Source organism: Saimiri boliviensis, chromosome 6 (assembly GCF_048565385.1).
Source record: "Saimiri boliviensis isolate mSaiBol1 chromosome 6, mSaiBol1.pri, whole genome shotgun sequence".
Classification (NCBI taxonomy): domain Eukaryota; kingdom Metazoa; phylum Chordata; class Mammalia; order Primates; family Cebidae; genus Saimiri; species Saimiri boliviensis.
The window spans coordinates 80586665-80608931 of NC_133454.1; the positions used below are offsets into that span (position 1 = coordinate 80586665).

A 22267-nucleotide genomic window follows, 5' to 3' on the forward strand; every position below is an offset into this window, starting at 1 on the left:
CCTAAGGCCATTCCTCGCAGACTTCCTGTAACTAAATTGAAAGGGAAACCCTAACTTTCCATGCCTAAGTAACAAAAGGACCAGAGGCTATTTCCTTTGCAAATCCCCACCTTTTCGTGTGGCAGATGGGAAATTGAAAGTACCTTAATTTGCAGAGGAGTGTAACTTTGTTTGCATAGGAGTGTAACTTTGTAACTTCACTACAGCCTCTGGCTGCTGTCCACAACCAATCAGACTGATTGCAGGCAAAGTCTTTGTTTGCATAGAAGTGCAAGTTTGCAACTTCACTTCAGCCTCTGACTGGGGGCCAGCATTTCATTTACATGAGGTGAGCTCCAAGTGGCCAATGGGAAACCTCTAGGGAGTATTTGAACTGGAGAAGTTTCTGTATCCCAGCCCATGAGCCGGCTTATGCTGCTCCCACCCTGTGGAGTGTACTTTAACTTTCAATCAATCCCTGCTTTCATTCCTTCGTTGTTTCATTGTTTCGTTGCTTTGCTGTTTTATCCAATTCTTTGTTCAAAATGCCAAGAACCTGGACGGCTTGCAGTCAAGACCCTCTACCAGTAAGGAAGGTGCTGGCAGGACCATGCTTCCTGTGAAACCTAGGGAAATCCTTGTGCCTGTTTCTAGTTTCTGGTGGTTTGCGGGCAAGCTTTAGCGTTCTTTGGCTTGTGGAAGCATCACCTTACTCTCTGCCTGTGTTATCGCATGGAACTCTAGGTCTGTGTCATCATGTGGCCGTCTTATAAGGACACCAGTCATATTGGATTAGAGACACATGCTGCTCCAGTATGACCTCATCTTAACTAATTACACCGACAATGGCCCTATTTCCAAATAAGATCACATTCTAAGGTACTGGGGTTGGGACTTCAATATATTTTTTTCAGGGAACAAGTTTTACCCATAGCAGGGAATACACTGTTTTTAGCTCAAGGATAAAACAGAGGGAACATTCTTCAGAGATTTGGGGAGGGAGGGAGTTAGATTCAAAAAGTCCCAAGTGAAATGGTTGGGGATATTTGGGGGGATGGTGGTGGGGATCTGATCAGAGGAGAGATAAGAGGAAGAGCTAACTGATATTCTGGGTGATAGAACTGGTAGAAATGTGAAGCATGGGGTGTGAGCATGAGGAACCCACTGCAGCTCTGGTTTGAGGGCAGTCTTGGCGGACCAGCCCTTTGGTGCGGAGAGAACACACTCTGCCAGAGGGGACTCTGGGTAGAGAGGCATCCCATGGAATGCACCTGACTGCTGTTGCTTGGTCAGCTTCTGCTTATGGATGTTAGTTTGCTGAAAAAGAATCACCTACTTTCTGCAGATTCTCAGAGTTTTATGCACAGTGGCTGAAATTTCCTAAAAGCTGCCAGTGTCACTGTTGTTTTTTAAATTATTTTCTTCTTGCTGCTACTAGCAGGCAGGAAGCAATAACAGTCTGAGAGGTGCTTCTGTGCTTATAACTTTGATATTTTTTGGGGGGATTTTGAAGGGTTCTTCTACTCCCAAAAAAACTTTAGAAAGTAAATTCAATGAATAAACCTGTTACTTGAGAAAACCCTCGCTATCTACTTACTCCTTTCTTCTTACCCTTATGAACTCCAAAACAACAGAATGCAAGGTAAAAGGTGTTAGGTCAAAAGACTCACTGAATTACAAATGCATTCTGGGGAGGGGCTCTATATTGTTAGCCCTTCTAAAAGTTCTACTCTTTACGCAAAGGGCAAAGAGAGCTGATGCTTGGGCCACTGCTCACATTTCACTTGCTTGCACTCTTTATTAGATACTTTCTTAGTTGTAGTCCCAGCCACTCTACATCTTATTTGATCCTTTTTTTTTCTTGGCAGAGTCTTGCTCTTGTTGCCCAGGCTGGAGTGCAATGGCGCAATCTCGGCTCACTGCAACCTCCGCCTCCCGGGTTCAAGCGATTCTCCCTCTTCAGCTTCCTGAGTAGCTGAGATTGCAGGCACCTCACCATGCCCAGCTAATTTTTGTATTTTTAGTAGAGACGGGGTTTTCGGGGTTTTACTACGTTGGTTTTACCACATTTTTACCAGGCTGGTCTCAAACTCCTGGCCTCAGGCAATCCATCTGCCTCGGCCTCCCACAGTGCTGGATTACAGGCATGAGACATTGCATCTGGCCTATTTGATCCATTTTTATGAAGGATTATACAAATGTACTCTGATACACATAGTTTCATAAAAAGAAGCCTCTACCCAGGTGTGTAAGCTTAAATACCAATACAGGAAGAATTGTTAAATGATGTTTTGTGGTGGCTAGAGAGACTGCATCTGTTGAGCAGGGTGGTGAGTGTTATGGCACAGATCTGGAGTTAAGGTTATTGTAAAAATTATGGTTGGAGCTATTTTCAAAAAACTCATAAGAAGGGATGATTGTATACCTGTGTGTTGCAATTCATGTGTACAAAGACCAGGGACTTAGGGATGCTGGCTGTCACTTAGAGCATGGTTTTGCAAAGTTTAATAAGCACACGAAGTGCCTGGGCATTTTTTAAAATGCAGATTCTGATTCAGCATATCTGGGATGGATCCTGAGATTCAGTATTTCTAACAACTGCACCCCCCCGCCCCCTGCCGCTGCCAGGTGACCTTGATGCTGCTGGTCCAGAGGCCACACTTGGAGGAGCAGAGACCTAGGGAACCTCTTAAGGAAGCGCCTTGATAGCGTGGCAGCGTGGTCCTCAGCCTAAATCCTTCAACTGCAACTTCGAAATCCAGAAACAATAAAAGCCAAAAGCATTTTTATAACCTTTGGAGGCAAATCCAATTTGAACTCATGTGAAACTACACATAATACTTATTTCCTATTTTGCACAAATGTTCATGTTTTCATTGCATAAAGATTGGTGTATATGATTATGGGAAACTGCCCTAGACTCCTCTGGGGGATGATGTTATATGAGGCACAAGACCATATTCTAGAATCCAAAAAATTTCTAAATTTAGAAACACCTCTGACTCTCAGAGTTTGTGGACCCGTGACAATTCTGGGGATATTTACTCCATCCATAGTCTTCCTTCTTCTTCTAGAAGTTGTTCTCAAACTTCGTGGAGCTGGGCCTACTCTGTCCTCCTACTCCCAGCTCCCTCCACCAGCCACAGATAATTTGATCAGGGCTGGATACTCGACCCAAATTGGGCCAATCAGATTTTCTTTGTGAGACTGTAGAATTCGGATTCATGGATGTTCATCTTGGGTGCAGGGACTGAGGCAGGTGAGAAGCAGCTTTCTGAAGCTGCATATCTGAGAAGTAGAGTAGATCTGGAGAGAGAGAAAGGGAGGAAGAGAGAGCATGTGTGCACCAGAGAAACAGATGTGAAGAGAGAAACAGAAAGGAGTGTGCATGCAGCCTGAGAGTGGGAGAGGAGAGCATCAGCAGTAGTGTGAGATGCGGACTGTGATGCTGTAATATAATTAGAAATATATATTTGGTCTTTGTCTCTGGTTTCTGGCACAGAGCTTCTAAAACCTTTGTAACTTCTTGAGCATAGGGGGTCAGAGGAATATGTTTTGTTATAATATTTGGCTTTTGTCCCTGGTTCCTGGCACAGAATTTCTAAAATCCTTGGAATTTCCTGAATGATAGATGTGAGAGAAACATCTTTTGTCATTTTAATAAGCCTCTTGCAATCATACCTGAGTTTATGTGAATGGAGTGATTCTTGGAGGGTGGAGGCTGATTACCAGAGGAACCAGCCAGATGATTAGAAGATTGGAACTTCCAGCCCCACCTGCTGACCTGTGGGAGGGGGAGAAGGGATGGAGATGGAGATTGAGTTCAATCAGCAGTGGCCAGTGATTTAATCATTCATGCCTATGAAATGGAACCTCCATAATGACCCTCAATGACGGGGTTGGAGAGCTTCCTGGTTGGTAAACACATCTATGCGCCAGCATGAAGTCATACCCTGACCCCAGCAGTTCAGAAGCTCATTCACTCCGGACCCTGCTGGCGCTTACTCTGTACCTCTTTACCTGGCTGTTCATTTGTGTTTTTTATAATAAGACAGGAAACATAAGTAAAGTTCTCCCCTGCATTCTGTGAACCATTGTAGCAAATTATTAAACCTGAGGAGAGGGTTGTGGACAAGTCAGAAAGAAGTGTGAATAACCTGGGGACCAACTGCTTGCAATTGGCATCTGAAATGAGAGGCAGTATTATGGGACTAAGCCACTAATCTGTGGGGTCTGCAATAACTCTGGCTAGTTAGTGTCAGAATTGAATTGAATTTTAGGGCACCCAGTTGGTGTCCATATAGAATTGGATTATTGCTTGGTGTGGAAAACCCATTTGGAGTAGAGAAACAGTTTCTCCTAGTACAGACCAACAGTGAAGGCAGAGGCTTCAATCCTGATGGCTTTCCAATTTCTGGTTTTCAGTCCCAACAGCCCTTTCTCCCCTTGAGTTCCGTGGCATACAACTACCATCTTATAATATTTTTTTTTTTACATTTTGTTAATGCTAGATAGAGTGGGTTTCACTGACCCAAAAGGCCTTAACTAACACACTAATATAACTTTTTCTGTTAGTGCAGTAAAAATTTTTTTTGACTCTGCAGGTTGGATATGCAAATCAAATTTCCAAGAGAATGCTGATTTATTAATTTCCATGCAGAATTACTGCCAATGGGACCAGAAGACTCCTGCTCACAGGTCAGTTTGTTCCCTCCTGGTAGGAATATCTGCACGGGAGCCAAATTATTATGAGAAGGCTGCTTGATGAGTGCAGGGAGAATCAGATAATGAGGGGATCTGAGCAGACTGTCTCCAAGCTAGCCAGGATGGCTGGAGGCCCTTTTCCCTACTTTCAGGATGGAGCAAACCTGCCAAGCCATGTACACATGTGCCTGTGCTTGGGCATCCTTCAAAAATAGGCCAGCTCACTAAAACAAGTTCAACCATAAGCCAAGTCGGCTAATGAGCCATTTACCTAAAGTGAGTATTTGTTAAAACATTTCGTGTGTGACTGGATGATTTCTGTAGCTTTCTGAGTCTTTTCTCCCTATGGTGACTGGTGACTGTTTTCTGTTGTGCAGTTCTTACACCTTTCTCCTCTTCGCTTCCCTTCCCTCTTCTTTTCCTGTCTTTCTTTCTTTCCTCCCCCCTCTTTCCTTCCTGCTTTCTCTTCTTATTTCAGAGATCTGTTTGCCCACTTGTCTAAGGTTGTCAACCTCCCCTAATTCATGCTCCCACCACCACACCATCTCCTAGAGCTAAGGACTGGTGGTTGTGTCTTGAGTGCTAGGGCAGCCATAAAGCCAGAAATAGTGCTGGATGGAGAAAATGAGTGGAGCAGAGAGAGAGAGAGAGAGAGAGAGAGACAGAGAGAGACAGAGAGAGAGAGAGCGAGCGTGTGTGTGTGTGTGTGTGTGTGTGTGTGATGGGTATGTTGAAGGGGGAGGAAGCTGAAGGGCAAGAGCCAGACACTCCAGAAAACTGGAACCACCCAGACCAAAGCAGCAGGGGCAAGACCATCAGCTGGAAATCAAACCAAGAGTCTAAAACGAGATAAGAGACTGGATTGAAATAAGGAGATAATAATAGTTGTTTTGTATTTCTATTGCCCATTACCTATCTTATAACTTTCTATTTTTCTAAAATTGCAGTATGTGCCTTTTGGAAACATTTGTGCAAGGTTGAATTTGCATAAATCTAGAGTTGCTCAACTCAGGGGGTGTTTTATTTATGATTCATCAACTTTCCCTTTTTTTCTTTTTAGCTTCTCCTTCCTGCTACTTATTGTTTGCATCTTAGACTTTTGTGCACTAGATGTCATTATTAAGCAAATTAACCCAAATTCAATGTTTGTTGCTCTGTAATGAGGCATTTCTGTGTTGACAGTGGAAGTGAAAAAAATAAGATATTCATTAGAAACATATTAAGCTCGATTTATAGCTTGTGACACCTAAAAGACAAAGTAATACTGGACTACAAATATTAACCCACATTACATTTTCAGGCTCTTTTAAACCAAATAAAGTCCGTCTTAACCAAGTAAAGTTTTTTCCACATAAAAATTATATATATTTGTATTTCTTTTCTGTTATTGATGTAGCAATCACAATTTAGTGGTTTAAGACAACATACCTCTTTTTATTTTTTTAAGTAAGATAGGGTCTGCCTCTGTTGCCCAGGCTCAAGTGCAGTGGCATGATCATGGCTCACTATGGCCTCAACCTCCTGGGCTCAAGAGATCCTCCCATCTTAAGCTCCTGAGTAGCTGGGACTACAGATGTACACCACCATGCTCAGCTAATTTTATTTTTTGTAGATGCAGGGTCTCACCACGTTGCTCAGATTGGTCTCGAACCCTTGGGCTCAAGTGATGCTCCTGTCTCAGCCTCCCAAAGTGCTGGGATTACAGGTATGAGCCACTGCACCTGGCCCACAAATTTATTATTTTACAGTTCTAGAGATCAGAAGTCTTAAAATCAAGGTGTCTTAAGAGGTGTGTCCCTTCTGAAGGCTTTAGGAGGAAATATTTCCTCATCATTCCCAGTTTCTGGAGGCCACCTGCATGCCTTCACTCAGGGTCCCTTCCTGCACCTTTTTTCTTCCCCCCATAACTGTACAGACTCTCATCTCTGTCACCCAGGCTGGCATGCAGTGGCTCGATCTTGGCTCACTGCAACCGTCGCCTCCTGGGTTCAAGCGATTCTCCTGTCGCAGCCTCCCGAGTAGCTGGAATTACGGGCATGTACCACCATGCCTGGCTAATTTTTGTATTTTTAGTAGAGACAGGATTTCACCATGTTAGCCAGGCTGGTCTCAAACTCCTGACCTTGTGATCTACCCATCTTGGCCTCCTGAAGTGCTGGGATTACAGGCATGAGCCATCATACCTGGCCTGCTAGCTATAATTCTTCAATAAATTATGAATTCAGGTCTTTACTTTTGGGAGTCTGCATTAGTCTATTCTTGTGTTGCTATAAAGAAATACCTAATCCAACCTGGGGAACATAGTGAGACCCCATCTCTAAAAAACAAATTAGCTGGGCACAGTGGCATGCACTTATAGTCTCAGCTACTTGGGAGGCTAAGGTGGGAGGTTCACTTCAGCCCAGGAGTTTGAGGTTGCAGTGAGCCATGATCGCACCACTGCACAACGAACCTGTGTGACAGAGAAAGAGAGAGAGAGAGAGAGAGAGAGAGAGAGAGAGAGAGAGAGAGAGAGAGAGAGAGAGATCCTGTCTCAACAACAACAAACCAAAAAAAACAAAAACAAAAACAAAAAAAGAAATACCTGAGACTAGGTAATTTATAAAGAAAAGAGGTTTAATTTGGCTCACAGTTCTGCAGGCTGTATAGGAAATGTGGGGCTGGCATCTGCTTCTGGTGAGGGTCTCAGGAAGCTTACAGTTATGGTGGAAGGTTAAGGGCAGCAGATGAATCATGTGGTGAGAGAGGAAGCCAGAGAGAGGGAAGGGCATGGTTGTAGACTCTTAAACAATCAAATCTCATGTGAACTAACTGAGCAAGAACTGACTTGTCACCAAGGGGTGTTAACCGTTCACAAGGGATCTGCCCTCATGATCCAATTACCTCCCACCAGGCAATCACATTGGGAATCGTATTTCAACATGAGATTTGGAGGGGACAAACATCCCACTCATATCATTCTGCCCCTGCCTCCCCAAATCTCATGTCCTTCTCACATTTCAAAATATAATCATGCCTTCATCATAGTCCTCCAAAGTCTTAACTCAGAAGTCCCAAGTCCCAGGTGTCATCCAGAGATGAGTTCCTTCCACCTATGAACCTGTGAGATCAAAAACCGGTTATTTGCTTCCCAGATACAACGGTGGCACAGGCATTGGGAACATTACTATTCTAACAGGGAGGAACTGGACAAAAGAAAGGGGCGACAGACTTTGAGCAAGTCCAAAACGTAGCAGAGCAGCCATTAAATCCTAAAGCTCCAAAATAATCTCCTTTGACACCATGTCCTCCATCCAGGGAACACTAGAGCAGGAGTGGGCTCCCAGGGCCTTGGCAGCTCCACTTCTGTGGCTTTGCTGGATGCAGCCCAGGTGGCTGCTCTGATGGGCTGGAGTCCAATGCCTGCAGCTTTTCCAGGCTGAGGATGCAAGCTGCTGCTGGCTCCACCGTTCTTGGGCCTGGAGAGTGACAGCCCTTTCCCAAAGCTCTGCTAGGAAGTGCCTTAGTGGGTACTCTGTGTGGGGGCTCCCACCCCATGTTTCCTCTCAGGGCTGCCCTAGTAGAGGTTCTCTGCCAGGACTCCACCACTTGGGCAGGCTTCTGTCCCAGCACCTAGGCTCTAAAATTAAAATGGAAGCTGCTAAGCCTCATTCACTCTTACATTCTGTGTGCCTATAGGCTTAAAACTGTGTGGAAGTTGCCAAGGCTTATAGCTTTCACCCTCTGAAGCAGCAGCCTGAGCTATATCTGGGCCCCTTTGAGCGTAGGCTGGAGCCAGAGCACCTGGGATGTGGGGAGCAGTGTTCTAAGGCTGAGCAGGACAGTAAGGCCCTGGATCTGGCCTCTGAAACCATTCTTTCCACCTAGGCCTTCAGGCCTGTGATGGGAGGGGCTGTCCCCAGGATCTCTGCAATGCCTTTGAGGCCTTGTGCTCATTGTCTTAGATAGTAGCACTTGGCACCCTTTTAGTCATGCTAATCCTGCTAGCAAGTGGTTGCTCCACAGCCTATTTGTATTCCTCTCTGAAAAATGCTTTTTTGTTCTCTGCCACATGGCTGGCTGCAAGTTTTCCAAACTTTTATGTTTGTTTCCCTTTAAAATAGAAGTTTCAACCTTCAGTCATTTCTTTGCTCCTGTATCTGATTGCAGGCTGTTAGAAGCAGGCAGACCAGTTTTTCGATACTTTGCAGCATAGAAATTTTTCTGCCAGACATCCTAGGTTGTCACTCTTAAGTTCAAATTTTCACAGATCCCTAGGACATGAACACAGTACAGCCAAATTCTTTGCTAGAGCATAACATGGGTGACCATTATTCCATTTCCCAATAACTTCCTCATTTCCTTCTGAGACCTTGTCAGCTTGGCCTTCAGTATCTGTATTTTATATTAGCATTCCAGTCACAACCATTTAACCAGTCTCTAAGAAGTTCCACACTTTTCCTTATCTGTCTGTCTTCTTCTCAGCCCTCCAAACTCTTATAGCCTTTGCCTATTACCCAGTTCTAAAGCCACTTCCACATTTTCAGGTATCTTTATAGCAATATCTGACTCCTCAGTACCAATTTTCTGTGTTAGTCCATTCTTGGGTTGCTATAAATATCCAAGACTGGGTAATTTATAAAGAAAAGAGGTTTAATTTGGCTCACGGTTCTGCAAGCTGTATAGTAAGTGTGGGGCTGACATCTGCTTCAGGTGAGGGCCTGAGGAAGCTTACAATCAGTGGAAGGTGAAGGGAAAGCAGATGAATTGTATGGTGAGAGAGGAAGCCACAGAGAGAGACAAAGGCGTAGTTCCAGACTCTTAAGCAATCAAATCTCATGTGAACTAACTAAACAAGAACTGACTTATCACCAAGGGGTGTTAACTATTCATGAGGGATCTGCCCCTATGATCCAATCACCTCCCACCAGGCAATCACATTGGGAATCACATTTCAGCATGAGATTGGAGGGGACAAACATCCAAACCATGTCAAGGTGAAAGTATTTTTAAAATCAGTTTGTCTAAGATCTATATATTTTTGAAAGTTTATGTAATGTTTGTAATACTTGCTATAATTATTTTTTCTCATTTGTTGTTTCTATACTTTTTTATATGTAGAAGTTTTAAATTTGTAGATAGTCTAATCTATCCACTTTTTTCTTCTTCTTCCTTGCAGTTTAAAAAATGTTCCTGTTCCAATGGTTAAATACATAGTACATTTAATATTCATGTAGTTTTTCTTATGACTTAAAAAGTGTCTCTTTGGTCCATCTGGAACTTACGTTGGTAAGAAATCCATGGAGAGGATCTGACTACCTGCTTAAATTATACCCAAAGGAGAAGCCGATTTGCACTTCTGAGTTTTCTGCAATGAGCCACCTGCCTTTTTCTCCTTGTTGAAAAGAAATAAAAATGATGACAGAAAAATGTGAAATGCTATGCTGTTTTCCTAGTCACAGGGAATAAGTTTTCCTTTTACTGAATCTAACTTTCTCCAAATGTTCTCATCTTCTGATTAGTATTTTAACTTAAAATTGAGACAGAAACAGGCTTGGATAGAAATAGACAGAAATAGCCTTAGATTGGTATTCATGGAAAGTGCTCAAAAGTGGGCAAATTAGGAAAAAGAAAAAAGCACCAAACTTTTAAAAAGTGTTGGAAATTATTCTCTCTGGTGTAAATATTGTACATTTAACAAATATAAATTCTGGATAAGTTGGTTCAGGTAAATTAAGCCAGAGCTGACAATCTTCCCTTAGGACAATAATCTAGACCAGCATTGTCCAGTGGAAATAAAATGTGGGCGATGTATGGAATTTTAAGCCTTCTAGTAGCCACATTAAAAAGGTAAATAGGATCAGGCAAAGGTAATCTAAATAATGTACTTTCTTTAACCCAATATATGAAAAATATTATTTCAACACATAATCTATGTTAGAATTATTAATAAGATAGTTTACATTCTTTTTTCATATTGTCTTTGAAGGCCATTGTTTATGTTATGCTTATGGCACATCTCAATTTGAATTAACCTCATTTCAAGTGTTCAATAGCTACATGTGGCTAATGGCTGCCATATCGTACAGAGCAACTTTAGACACAGGGACACATTTGGCTGTTTCACTCCTTTTTTTCTATACTCCACCCTGAGCAACGTTTTAAAAATGTCTTTTCTCAGGGTCTGATGTAGTTGAATTAGCTTTTGGTATCGTGTCGTTACAATCGTTTTAACTATTCTCCACAGAACTTGGGTGTTTCCCAGTCTTGCAGCCATGGTTTACAGACAATCGCTTGGTCACTGCTGCTAATCTGAGGTTAGCACTGAGGTTAATCCTTCCCTCTCTCACTCTCTGTGTCTGCCTTTGCCTCTGCCAATCCCCTCCCATTCATTCCCCTCCATTTTCAGAATAGAAATAGCTTTATTACTTTCTTCTGATTAAAAAAGTAATAATATATGTTTATAGGTTTTTTTTTTAAAGAAGCATGTGATCAAAAGGAAAAAAAATGAAAATTAACTGTAGCTTATTACACAAAGATAACCATTAGTAGCATTTTGGTAGCTTATCTTACAGTATTGCAAATGTACATTTATGAAAACACAATCATACCATATATATTATTTTTACTTTGCCTTTTACAAAAATATCATAGATATATTTGTATTAAAAAATATAAATTGACCTCATTGTTTTTTATGTTCTGCCTGGTATTCCCGATGCATATTTACCAGGCTTTATATAACCAGCCTACTATCGTTAGACCCTTAGGTTGTTTCTGATATTTCACTCTTATAATCAGTATGTCAGTAACATCCTTATTCATACTTCTTTGCATGAGTATATCATTTTCTAAGAAGAAATGTCTAAAGTAGGTCAAATTTTGATAGACAGGGCTAGACTGTTCTTCAGAAGGATTAGGCAATTTACATTCCTTACAACAGGGTGTGAAAATACTTGTCATCCTACATCTTGCCTGGCGCTGAGTAGTATCAATCCTTTCTAATCCTGTCCATTTTAGTTTGAATCTTCTTAACTTTATGCTTACAATTCTAGAAATATCTTAAACTTGATTGTAATATATGGAGAAGTTCAAAGCTTTGAGTCAAAGTATATACTGAATATCTCCAAATGACTTCATGTACATTAAAGGATCTAACCTGATGTATCAAACAAGATGGGTTTGGTTATGTTCAGGAAGCAACTCAAAATCAATTTCTTGTTCATGATACATATCCAGGGCAATTCAGCAGGGAATTTTGTCCATCATAGACACTTGAGAGCTCAGGCTGACAGAGGTCCAATCTGGATACTTGCTTCTAGAATCACCTTGTGAGGTGGAAGAGGACCTAAAAAATCATGCTCTGGTTCATAAAGCTTCCACCTCAACAGACCTAAGTCACTTCAGCACACATTTCACTTCCCAAAGGAAATCACAGGAACACATCTGACTTCAAAGAGGGTAGGAAAGTACAGACCTACACACACCTGGCAAGAGAACAGGACTTTCTGAGCATCCCTAATGACTGTCACATCTTGGAGAAAAGGATATACTACCAGGTACATATTATTATCCAAATGTCACAGATAAGAAAACAGAGACTTTGTGAGTTTAGGAAATAGCTCAATGCATTTCTCAAGTGGGTGCAGTGGCTCAAGCCTGTAATCCCAGCACTTTGGGAGGCCAACCAAGAGGATTGCTTGAGCCCATGAGTTCAAGATCAGCCTGGGCAACATAGTGAGACCCCATCTCTACACAATATAAAAAAAAATTAGTCAGGTGTGCTGGCATGCACCTGTAGTCCCAGCTACTCGGGAAGCTGAGGTAGGAGGATCACAGGAGCCCGGGAAGTTGAGACTGCAGTGAGCTATGCTCACACCACTGCATGACAGAGCGAGACCCTGTGTCAAAAAAAAAAAAAAAAAAAAAAAAAAAAGGTAGCTCAAGGCTACTTAGCCAGTAAGCAGGGATTATAATTATCTTGATTATAATTTAGGTCTGTCTGATTTCAAACACATGCCCATTGTAATACTTTGTCCTCTTAGGAGCGTCAGCAGCATCTTCAAAAAGAAGGCCAGGCTTTGGGACATACATCCCCTTGTAGTTCTGTGTCAGTGCAGGGTTCTCAGATTCTCTGGGACTGTTTCTCTCAGTCGACACATCAAACGCATCATTGTACTTTGTCCTTGGTAGGCCTTCCTGCTTCCCATGTGACAAATTCTGCCTGGAGTCAGTTCTGTTGTGGCAATTGTTCTGCAAAAGTGTCCACTGCGATGTCCTTCTATAATACATATTTTGGCCTCTCATTTGTAAGCATAACAGTATCACTGCATTGGGGATGTCTTCTTGCAAATATTCGATGCTCTGACCATATTTCAATGGAAAATAGGTCCAAAGAACATTATTTTGGACAACTGTGTAGGTCTTGATAACGTGCAAGCTTCTCATCTGTGTGCATTTTGTGTTTGGCCATCATATTCTAGGAAAAGGAGACTAAGGTTTTTCGAGAAGCCACTGTGTGTCAGGCGCTGTTCTAAGCATTTTCATATATTTTGATCCTCCTTTTTTCTTCATAACAGCCCCTCTAAGGGAGGAGCGGTTATTCAGAGGTATAATTGTCTAACCAAATGAGATAATGAAAGTCAAAAATAGATTTCTCGTTTCAGATTTCTTAGTAGGATAACAACTATGATAATTACTCTCATGGAGAGTTTTTCAGCTTTTGCAGGACATTTATAATTTCTGAAAGGTGTGTTTGACCATCTCTCTAGTATTTGGAAATGGGTATTGAACTTGAGAGCATATCATTTAGGATTCTCTTATATGTGAGCAATGGAAAACTCAGCTCATCTTGGCATTGGGTAGTGAAATCTCAGAGCTATGGAATTTCACTAAAGTGTGCTGAAGTCTCCAGAACTACTAATCTTTTAATATGAAATTCTTTGACAGATAATTTCATCATGTGTGACAGATTTTTATTAAGCAAATGCTCCTTGGAACAATTAGCAAACTCTAGTCATTTTTTTTCATTTTTATTAACAGCAGTAAAAAATAATACCAACTATTCAGTGTGTGTGATATACACTTTTTACACTGTGCTAAGCATTACCTCATTAGACCCTTCCAATAACCCTATTATTGTTCCATTTATTTTGTATTTTTTTTATTTATTTGATACAGAGTCTTGCTCTGTTGCCCAGGCTGAAATGCAGTGGTGTGATCTCAGCTCCACCTCCCTTCAGAAAAATCCTTCAAGTGATTCTTTTGCCTTAGTGTCCCGAGTAGCTGGGATTACAGGTGCCCGCCATTACACCCGGCTAATTTTTCGTATTTTTAGTAGAGATAGGGTTTCACCATGTTGGCCAGGCCGGTCTAGAACTTCAGACCTCACGTAATTCGCCCACCTTAGTCTCCCCAAGTGCTGGGATTACAGGCATGAGCCACCGCACTCCGCCCATTGTTCCCATTTTATCCATGAGAAACTTGAGAGTCAGAGGAGTTCAGAGAGATTCCCAAGGTCACATCATTAGTAAGTGGAGGCAGTAGGATTTGAATCTGGCTCAGTTTAACTTCTGAATCCATGCTCTTTTCTTATGGCTAGAAATTCTAGTGTTTTGTATCAGTTATAACCAGCATCATTATAATTAACCACATTTGCAAAGTGTATGCTATGAGCAGAAGATAGAGGAGGAGAAATCAGACATGGTCCTTGTCTTTAAGATCCTCAAGTCTAGAAGACAGCATGTCTGTAAATGATGCAACAACGTAAAGCAATGACATGCTGAAAGCAAGAACTGGAGGGACTCAGGGGCAGGAAAAATCCCTGGGGATGCTAGAAAAGCTTTATTGACAAACTGGGACGTTATTTGGATTCTAATAAATGGGGGCTGAAAAAAATATGAGGAAAGCAGAGAGAAAAGGCCCTGGAGGAAGGGGAAGGATAAGAGTAAAGCCCTGAAGATGGGAGCGCAGTTGGTATGCTGGAGGAACACTAGGCATGGCTGTTTGACATGAGTGGAGACTTTGGGGAGCAAGAGACTCATTTGGCCTCGGGCACCAGTTAAGAATGCAGTCTCCTCTATGAAAATTAATCAGGTGCACACACACAAGTGTGTCTTCTTTGTAAGCAAGGACTTTGCTCCCTCAGAAACCACTGGGGTCTCACCCCCTAACAGAGTTGAGCATCCATGATACCTTTTATCAGTAGAAAGCAGTAAAGACCACTTTGGAGTCCCTCAGGCAGTTTAAGAATTCCCGCTTTCTTTACTATTAGCTGTGTAACTCTGAGCAATGAAGTTAAACAACTGAGCCTCCGTTTCCTCCTCTGTGAGGTGGGATAATAGTAGCTCCGAACAGATGAGGACTGAAAATATAATACACGTGAAATGCGTTGAGCTGTTTGTCGCATATGTGCACAGAACGTGATTCCTTTCACAATTTCCCACGATTTGTGATTTCATTTACCACACAGTATTCACCACATGGGGTCCCGAGGGCAGAGACCCCGTTTTATTGATCTCTGGCACCCCGTGCCTGGCCCACGGGGGCTTGCAGTTAGGTGGTGTTCACGGAAGAAAGGAAGGGGCGACCTCTCCGAGGGCTCTCCTGGAAGCTTCCCGCCGTCTCGCCCGGCAGCAGCCGGTTCTTTGTGCTCCTGGCTCCGCGCCCTCTGGCCGCCGTCGCCCCGAGGCTTCTGCTCGGCTGGCAGCAGGTTTCGCTGGCCATTCCGCCGCCAGAAAAGCGGCCAGGGCTGGGACAGGAATAATTCCCTGCGGGTCCCGAATCCTCCTCCCGCGGGGGCGCCGGCGACGCGGCGGGCAGTGCTGGGACTCCAGGCCGCCTGCGCCTCCCGCCCCGCTCCGGGACGCGGTGATTTTTTTTCCGTGACTGCCGGAGTCGGGAGAGGCAGCGCTGCGGGGGCTGCCGGGGAGGCCGCCCCGGGAGGGAGACGGAGGGGGGCGGGCCGCGTGTGGGGTGGGCGGCCGTAAGGAGCCTTGGGAGGAGCCAGGGGCCCGGCGCGAGCCTCCAGGGCGGGAGGCGCTGACGCAGGCAGGAGGCAGCGGGGCAGCCGAGGGCCTCCCCGGGGAGTGCGAGGAGGCCGGGACCGAGCAGCGCGGCACTCGGGAGGGGAGAGGCCGGGCTGGTGGGGATGGCAGGAGAGACCAGCCAAAGCTAAAGCCCCAAAGGGGCTGCGGGGAAGGACAGAGGAGTGGGACGAAAGGGGAAGGAGGGAAGAAAAGAGGGAGCGAAACCCGGAGAGAAAGTGGGAGAGAGACCCAGGGCACAGGAGGGGTGGGAAGAACGCAGGGAGGGGAGCAGAGAGGAAGGAGGGATCCAGAAAGTGACCCGCAGGGAGAGAGGGAGGAGGAGAGCAGCTGTGAGGGCGAGGCTTTGCGCGAGCCAAGTCTGGCGGCGGAGAGAGCTCCCTCCATGATTTTGCCAAATAAAAAGGCTCAACAAACAGGAACAGTGCATTCCTTGGTGCTCCTGTTGCTTAATCAACAGCAGGCCAGGGCTGGCCTTAGGGGCTGCTGAGTACTTCCAGGTGACAGAACAGGAAAGGGGTCCCAGGGCCCTTGGAAGGAGAGCGGGGCGGGGCGAAGAAGAGGAGAAGGAGGTGGTGGTTGGCGGAAGAAAGAGGAGGACGAGGAGGTGGTGGGGGAAAGGTTAAGAGGAGGAGAAGGAAGAGGAGATGGTGGGAGGCGGAGGAGAGGTGGGGGAGGAGACAGAAGGAAGAGAAGGAGGAGGTAGCCTTGTGGAGGAGGGAGAGGAGGAGGAGGAGGAGAGCAGAGGGAGCGGGCGGACTTGTTGCTTGGGCGCTGGCTGAGGTAACGATGGAAGGAGGCAGTATTTTTTAAAATTTGTTTGACAAATATTTACAAAGTCACTACAGTGTCATGGGCAGTGCCCTAGACTCCAGGGCCGCAGAGACAACCATAGCCTCAGCCTCACGCTGTGAGTCCTCTTGTCAGGAGACAGAAAACGCATCCCAGGCTGGGTGTGGTGGCTCACACCTGTAATCCCGGCATTTTGGGAGGCTGTGGCAGGAGCATCGCTTGAAGCCGGGAGATTGAGGCCAGCCTGAGAAACATAGTGAAATCCTGTGTCTACACAAAATAAAAAATTAGTCGGCTGTGGTGTTAGGTGTTATGCAGCTGTAGTCCCAGCTACTTGGGAGGCCGAGGTGGGAGAATCACTTGAACCCAGGAGTTCAAGGCTGCAGTGAACTATGATCACACCCCTGCACTCCAGCCTGGGTGACAGTGAGACCCTGTCTCTCAAAAAAAAAAAAAAAAAAAAAAAAAAAAAAAAAAGAAAAGAAAAGAAAAGAAAAGAAAAGAAAATATACATATATCTCAGCAGTATGGCCACGGATCAGTTAGTTACTCAAGTGCACTTTGCCTCAGTTTCCTCATCTGTAAAATGGGGTTTATTAGATTTTTTTTCTTTTGAGAATTTAATTAAACAGTCTTTATAAAGCAATAATGTAATCCAAAGCACAAAGCAAGCACTTGCAAAGGGTTTGCCCATCAGCATTTGGACTGCTGGGTCTTGAAGGAGAAGGTATTTGCCTAGTGAGAGCAGATGGGAATAACTTTCCAGGCAGAGGCCACAGAGGCCATAAGGAGGGGTGGTGAGGATGATTGTGGGTTTAATGACAGTGGTGGGCATGAGGATTACCTGTAGCAGCAGCACCCCGTGGGGAGGTCTTGCTAAATATTCAGATTCCTGGGCCCCTCCTCAAACCTATGAGATCTGGGTCTCTAGGCAAAGCCTGGGAATGTTTTAACTTGCTCCCTAGAGAGTTCTGATGCATCCCTCCCCTCCACCCAATCCCAGGGTGCTGTCCTGGTTCAGGCTTTATTGTGTTCAGCTGTGCTTCAATAAACACCTTTTTAATGGATCCAGCCTATAAGCTGATCCTCCTTCAATCACCTCACCTGAATGACATCTTCTCTCAGAAGTCTTCCAGGACTGTCCAAGCAGAATTAATGGTTCACTGCCCTGTTCCTCTCTACCTTGAACATCCCTTTGCTCTAGCACTTAGGAAACTGCATCGTACCAAACAATTTAATGCTCCTTCATTCCATGTCATTGCACCAGCACATATCAAGGGTCTACTGTTACCTATCACTGAAGAGAATGATTCCAAAAACGTTGAATGAACGTGGAAAATTACCATTGAAAAGGAAGGGATGATCGTTGGGGTGGGTGTTGTGGTTGTAATTGTTGGAAAATGTTTAAGAGAAGAAACAGAAATAAAAATAATCTTGTTAGCATAATTATGAGTGAACTTTTGCTCTCTTTTGATTCTCAGAAATACCCTAAACATCATGTTTCATGGCCTTGACAAAAACACCACCACAGAAACAACAGAAGTCCCCTGGCCTGAGGTGTCATACTGGGTATGGCCACATGGTGTCCCTCCAGCTCAGTCTAAACCTTCTAGACAACAGACTTCCTCCAGTCTCCACCTTGCTTAGCAGCTGGGCTAGTCAGAGCAAAGGGAACCCTAAGCTCTGGGAACCAGCTTCTTGGTGCTGTCCCAGAAGTGGAGAGGAGACAGATGAACGTTTCTCAGGTTAGAGAAAGTCAATTTGTTTGCTTTGAAGGGTCTCAGTAGACAGTTCTGACACTGAAATTTCATTCTGGAGGGAACTTTAGGATTGTCTGAAGGGAGGGAATGGGAAGGGTTTAGATTTGCAGAGCAGGTGGGCAGCTTTGTGTTGGTTGGGAGGAGGTTTGCATGACTTGAGAGAGACCAGGAAAAAAAGCTGGAGTCAGGACTGAGGAACAGAAGGATTTGGAGTTCTTTTGTAGGAAGGGGTAAGGGTTAGCAATGGGTTTGGAAGTAGGGATTGGGATGTTTGCACAGCAAGCATACTACTTACGTCAAACATCCATAAGAAAAAAGTTGTAAAGAGACCATTTCCTCTCAGTATTTTATTTTAGTTTTCTGCCAGTCTGGCCCCAAACTCTGACTGTTAACATACATACTGGGAAAGTTATTTTTTTGGTTTAATAGCAGGCAGGCAAACTTTTTAGCAGCATTTGGATTTCCTGTAGGACAGTGGTTCTCAAACTGGTGTGCATGAGAGTCACCTGGAGTGCTTGTTAGAGCTGGTAACTGGGCCCCACCCCGGAGTTCCCCACTGGGTAGGTCTGGGGTGCAGCCTGAGAATATGTATTTTAACAATGTTCTCAGATGATGCTGATGATGCTGGTCTGGAGAATCAACAATGTAAAAGAATTAATTTTCTATCAGCTTCTGCCAGTGTTCCCTCCACTTAAAAAACCCAAAGCCAAACAGTCCCAGCTCTCCCCCTGGATAATGGGTATTTGCAATTGCAGGCACTTTAAAAAGTCGTAGAATCACTTTTTTTTAAGTTTAATTTTTTGTTTCTTTTTACCACTGCCATTCAACACATAATGGTTTTAGATATTTATTGTTAGGTTTTGCATGTTTTAGAATTTTTGATCTTGCTGCTATGGATGGTGATCTGCTATAAAAATCTTGACAGCTGGGGAGTGGAGTATCCCAAAGGAAAATGCTTTTATATTCAAGTCAGTCCCTCTGCTCTTGTCTGTACACCACACTGTAATCCCTAGGAAGGAGACTATAGAGGAAAAGAGGAAGGCTCAGCAGCTGAGACTGCTGTATGTTTAACCAGCCCACGGCCCTCGAGTCGGGCATGCACACAGTGGAGCTGTCTCTTCTCCTTATGGGGCAGCTCTGGGCTTTGGGGTACATGAGTCTACAGTAGGAGGGAAACAAGAACTGGTTTCAGCTCCTACAGGTACTTTGGACTTTACCTCTTTGGGTCTTATATTAGTTCCTATTGCTGTTGTAACAAACTACCATAAAAGTCATGCCTTAAAACAACTGAAATTTATTATCTTACAGTTCTGGACATCAGAATTCTGAAATGGGTCTTGTTGGGGCTAAAATCAAAGCTGTGTTCCTTCTGCAGGCTCTTTGGGAGAATCTGCTCCTTGCCTTTTCCAACTGTGTTTTGAGACAGGGTCTCCCTTTGTTGCCTGGGCCGGAGTGTGGTGGTACAGTATAGCACACTGCAGCCTTGAACTCCTGGGTTCAAGCAGTCCTCCTGCCTCAGCCTCCTATGTGGATAGGACTGCAGGCACATGCCACAATATCTGGCTAATTTTATTTTTTGTGGTGATAGGGTATTGCTGTATTGCCCAGGCTGGTCTCAAACTCCTGGCCTCAAGCAATCGTCCCGCCTCAGCCTCCCAAAGTGCTGGGATTACAGGCATAAGCCACTGTGCCAGCCCATTTCCAACTTTTAGACACTGCTTTGATTCCTTGGCTCCTGGACAAATTACCCTGATTTCTGCTTCTATCATCACCTCTCCTTTTCTGACTCTGAGCCTCCTGTCTTTCTTTTATAAGGACCCTTGTGATTACATTGGGCCCACTTGGATAGTCCGGATACCCTCCCCATTTTAACTTAATCCCATCTGCGAAGTCTCTTTGCCACATAAGGTAACATATTCATGAGGTCTGGGGATCAGGATGTGGACATCTTTGTGGGGGTGGGGGTCTGCTGTAATACTCATTTATAAAGTATTATTATAAAGAACTGAAAATACTGTTCAGACAAAAGAAGAGAAACATTCCACTTCTGAAAGAGAAACATAATAAACATTTTCTTCCATTTAAAAAATAGTTTTTACATAGTTATACTGTATATATAACTTGAAATCCTGGTATTTCAATTAAATATATCTAAATATATTCTAAATTATATGAAATATGCTAAATTATACTATAGTCTATATTAGTACATAGAGGAAAGATTTTTATTGACTACATAAACATTCAGTTGAATGACTATGCCATATTTTACCTAAGCCTTCCTTTAATTTTGGAAATGTAAATTATTTCAGTTTTTAAATATAAATAACTGTGATAAATACTTTTGCTCATAAGGATTTTTACCTTTGTAAGTTTTTCCTGGGGATAGATTCCTGGATGTGGAGTCACTGGATCAAAGGCTTTTACACAAAATGCTTTTCAAAGGGTTTATATTAATTTTCAGAACCATCAAGTTCTGAAAATTACGTGTGAATATCTTTGGAGTCATTATTCTGCCTAACACAGGCCTCAAGTTTCTCCCCTGTAGGATGGTAATAATAATCACTACTCCCCAGGCAGCTGAGTTCAAAGGCACTCACATCTCTGAAGAAGGCTCAGTAAGCAGTGAAGACCTGCGCATTTGGTAGTTGTTGCTCTCGTGACCTGAGGTCACCTGGGCAAGCGGTTTGGGAAAGGCGCGCATGCTTGTGACTCAGTTGTACCACACTATGCACACTATGACCCCTATACTTGAGAGAGAGGGAGAGAGAGAGAGAGAGCACATGTGCATAGGGTATGGGGTGGGAAGAGTTTTCTAAGCAGCAGCTACTTTCCTTCAGAGAGGCCCGGCAAACCCATGGAAAACTGTTTAGAACTGTGGTTCACCACCCTCACCGTGCATCAGAATCACTCCACGAGCTTTTAAGAAGCACAGATTCCCCGAGTTCCATACCCTAGTGCAGGCATCCCCAAACTTTTTACACAGGGGGTTTACCCAGGGGGCCAGTTCACTGTCCCTCAGACTGTTGGAGGGCCGCCACATACTGTGCTCCTCTCACTGACAACCAATGAAAGAGGTGCCCCTTCCTGAAGTGCGGCGGGGGGCTGGATAAATGGCCTCAGGGGGCCGCATGCAGCCGGGCCGTAGTTTGGGGACGCCTGCCCTAGTGATTCTGGTTCAGTTAGTCCAGGTGGAGCTCAGTCTTCTTGTTTTGCCCAAGTTCCCCAGGTGATTGTGATGCAACAGAGATTAAAAAACTGCTGACTTAGGCCACCTATGGGAAGCCTGGGGAACAAAACCTGGGGAAAGCTGGAATGGGTTAATGGCAAAGGCAAGATGTATAAATGGGTTTAAGAGGCGCCAAGGGCTGTATTACCTCTCCCTGTCTCTCAGCTCTGTGGCCCAACTATTAACCCAGAAAAATTACCCGATGGGAGCTGGTTGAGAAGCTCTGACTTTAACGAGACAGTTAAAAGCTTTTGTTTTGTGCCAGCAGATATTGCTTTTCTTAGTCAATGAGGAGGCCAAGACAGGCCTCTGAGCGGCAGGCTCCTGGAGCAGTCCAAGCTCTGCAAGGGGAAGTGCTCCTTTGACATCGCCTTCTGCTTCACTGACAGGTAGAGAGGGTGCAAGCAGAAGCCCCCCTGACTGGCATGCCCCCTGCCCACAACCTCCCAGTGAGGAGGAGGGCAGTAATCGGTCTCCCAGGGCAGAAGCAGGTAATTAGTTGGGGACAAGGGAGTGAGGCCACAAGGGCACCTTTTCTCAGATTTGGCATTTTTCCAGGACGATTATGAAGATGGGCAGCCTCCTTTGACCTAGAAAACGAGGCCTCTTGCAATCTGAGTTTCCAATTTCAAGATGTGGAAGCATTCATTGGGGGCTGCAGGGGCATTGGCTGCATGGAATTTTAACTGCCAAATTAAGAGGCTTTAAGAATGACTTTGGGTTCTGTCCTGTAGACAATACTCGTTTCACCCATAAGCCCTACTCATTTTTGTATAAGA

At 44.2% G+C, this 22267-nt stretch overlaps 1 long non-coding RNA gene across 3 annotated transcripts in view; it reads left to right on the forward strand.

The window, feature by feature from the left end:
- LOC104652192 (uncharacterized) overlaps positions 1-22267 on the forward strand; it is a 389537-nt gene that overhangs the window by 40815 nt on the left and 326455 nt on the right. For 2 of the 3 annotated variants that reach the window (XR_012518094.1, XR_012518095.1), the window contains exon 3: positions 4584-4677. This is a non-coding gene — a long non-coding RNA (uncharacterized LOC104652192). Of the gene's footprint in view, positions 1-4583; positions 4678-9841; positions 10093-22267 lie in introns of those variants that run through there. The other variant, XR_012518096.1, reaches the window with a different exon arrangement.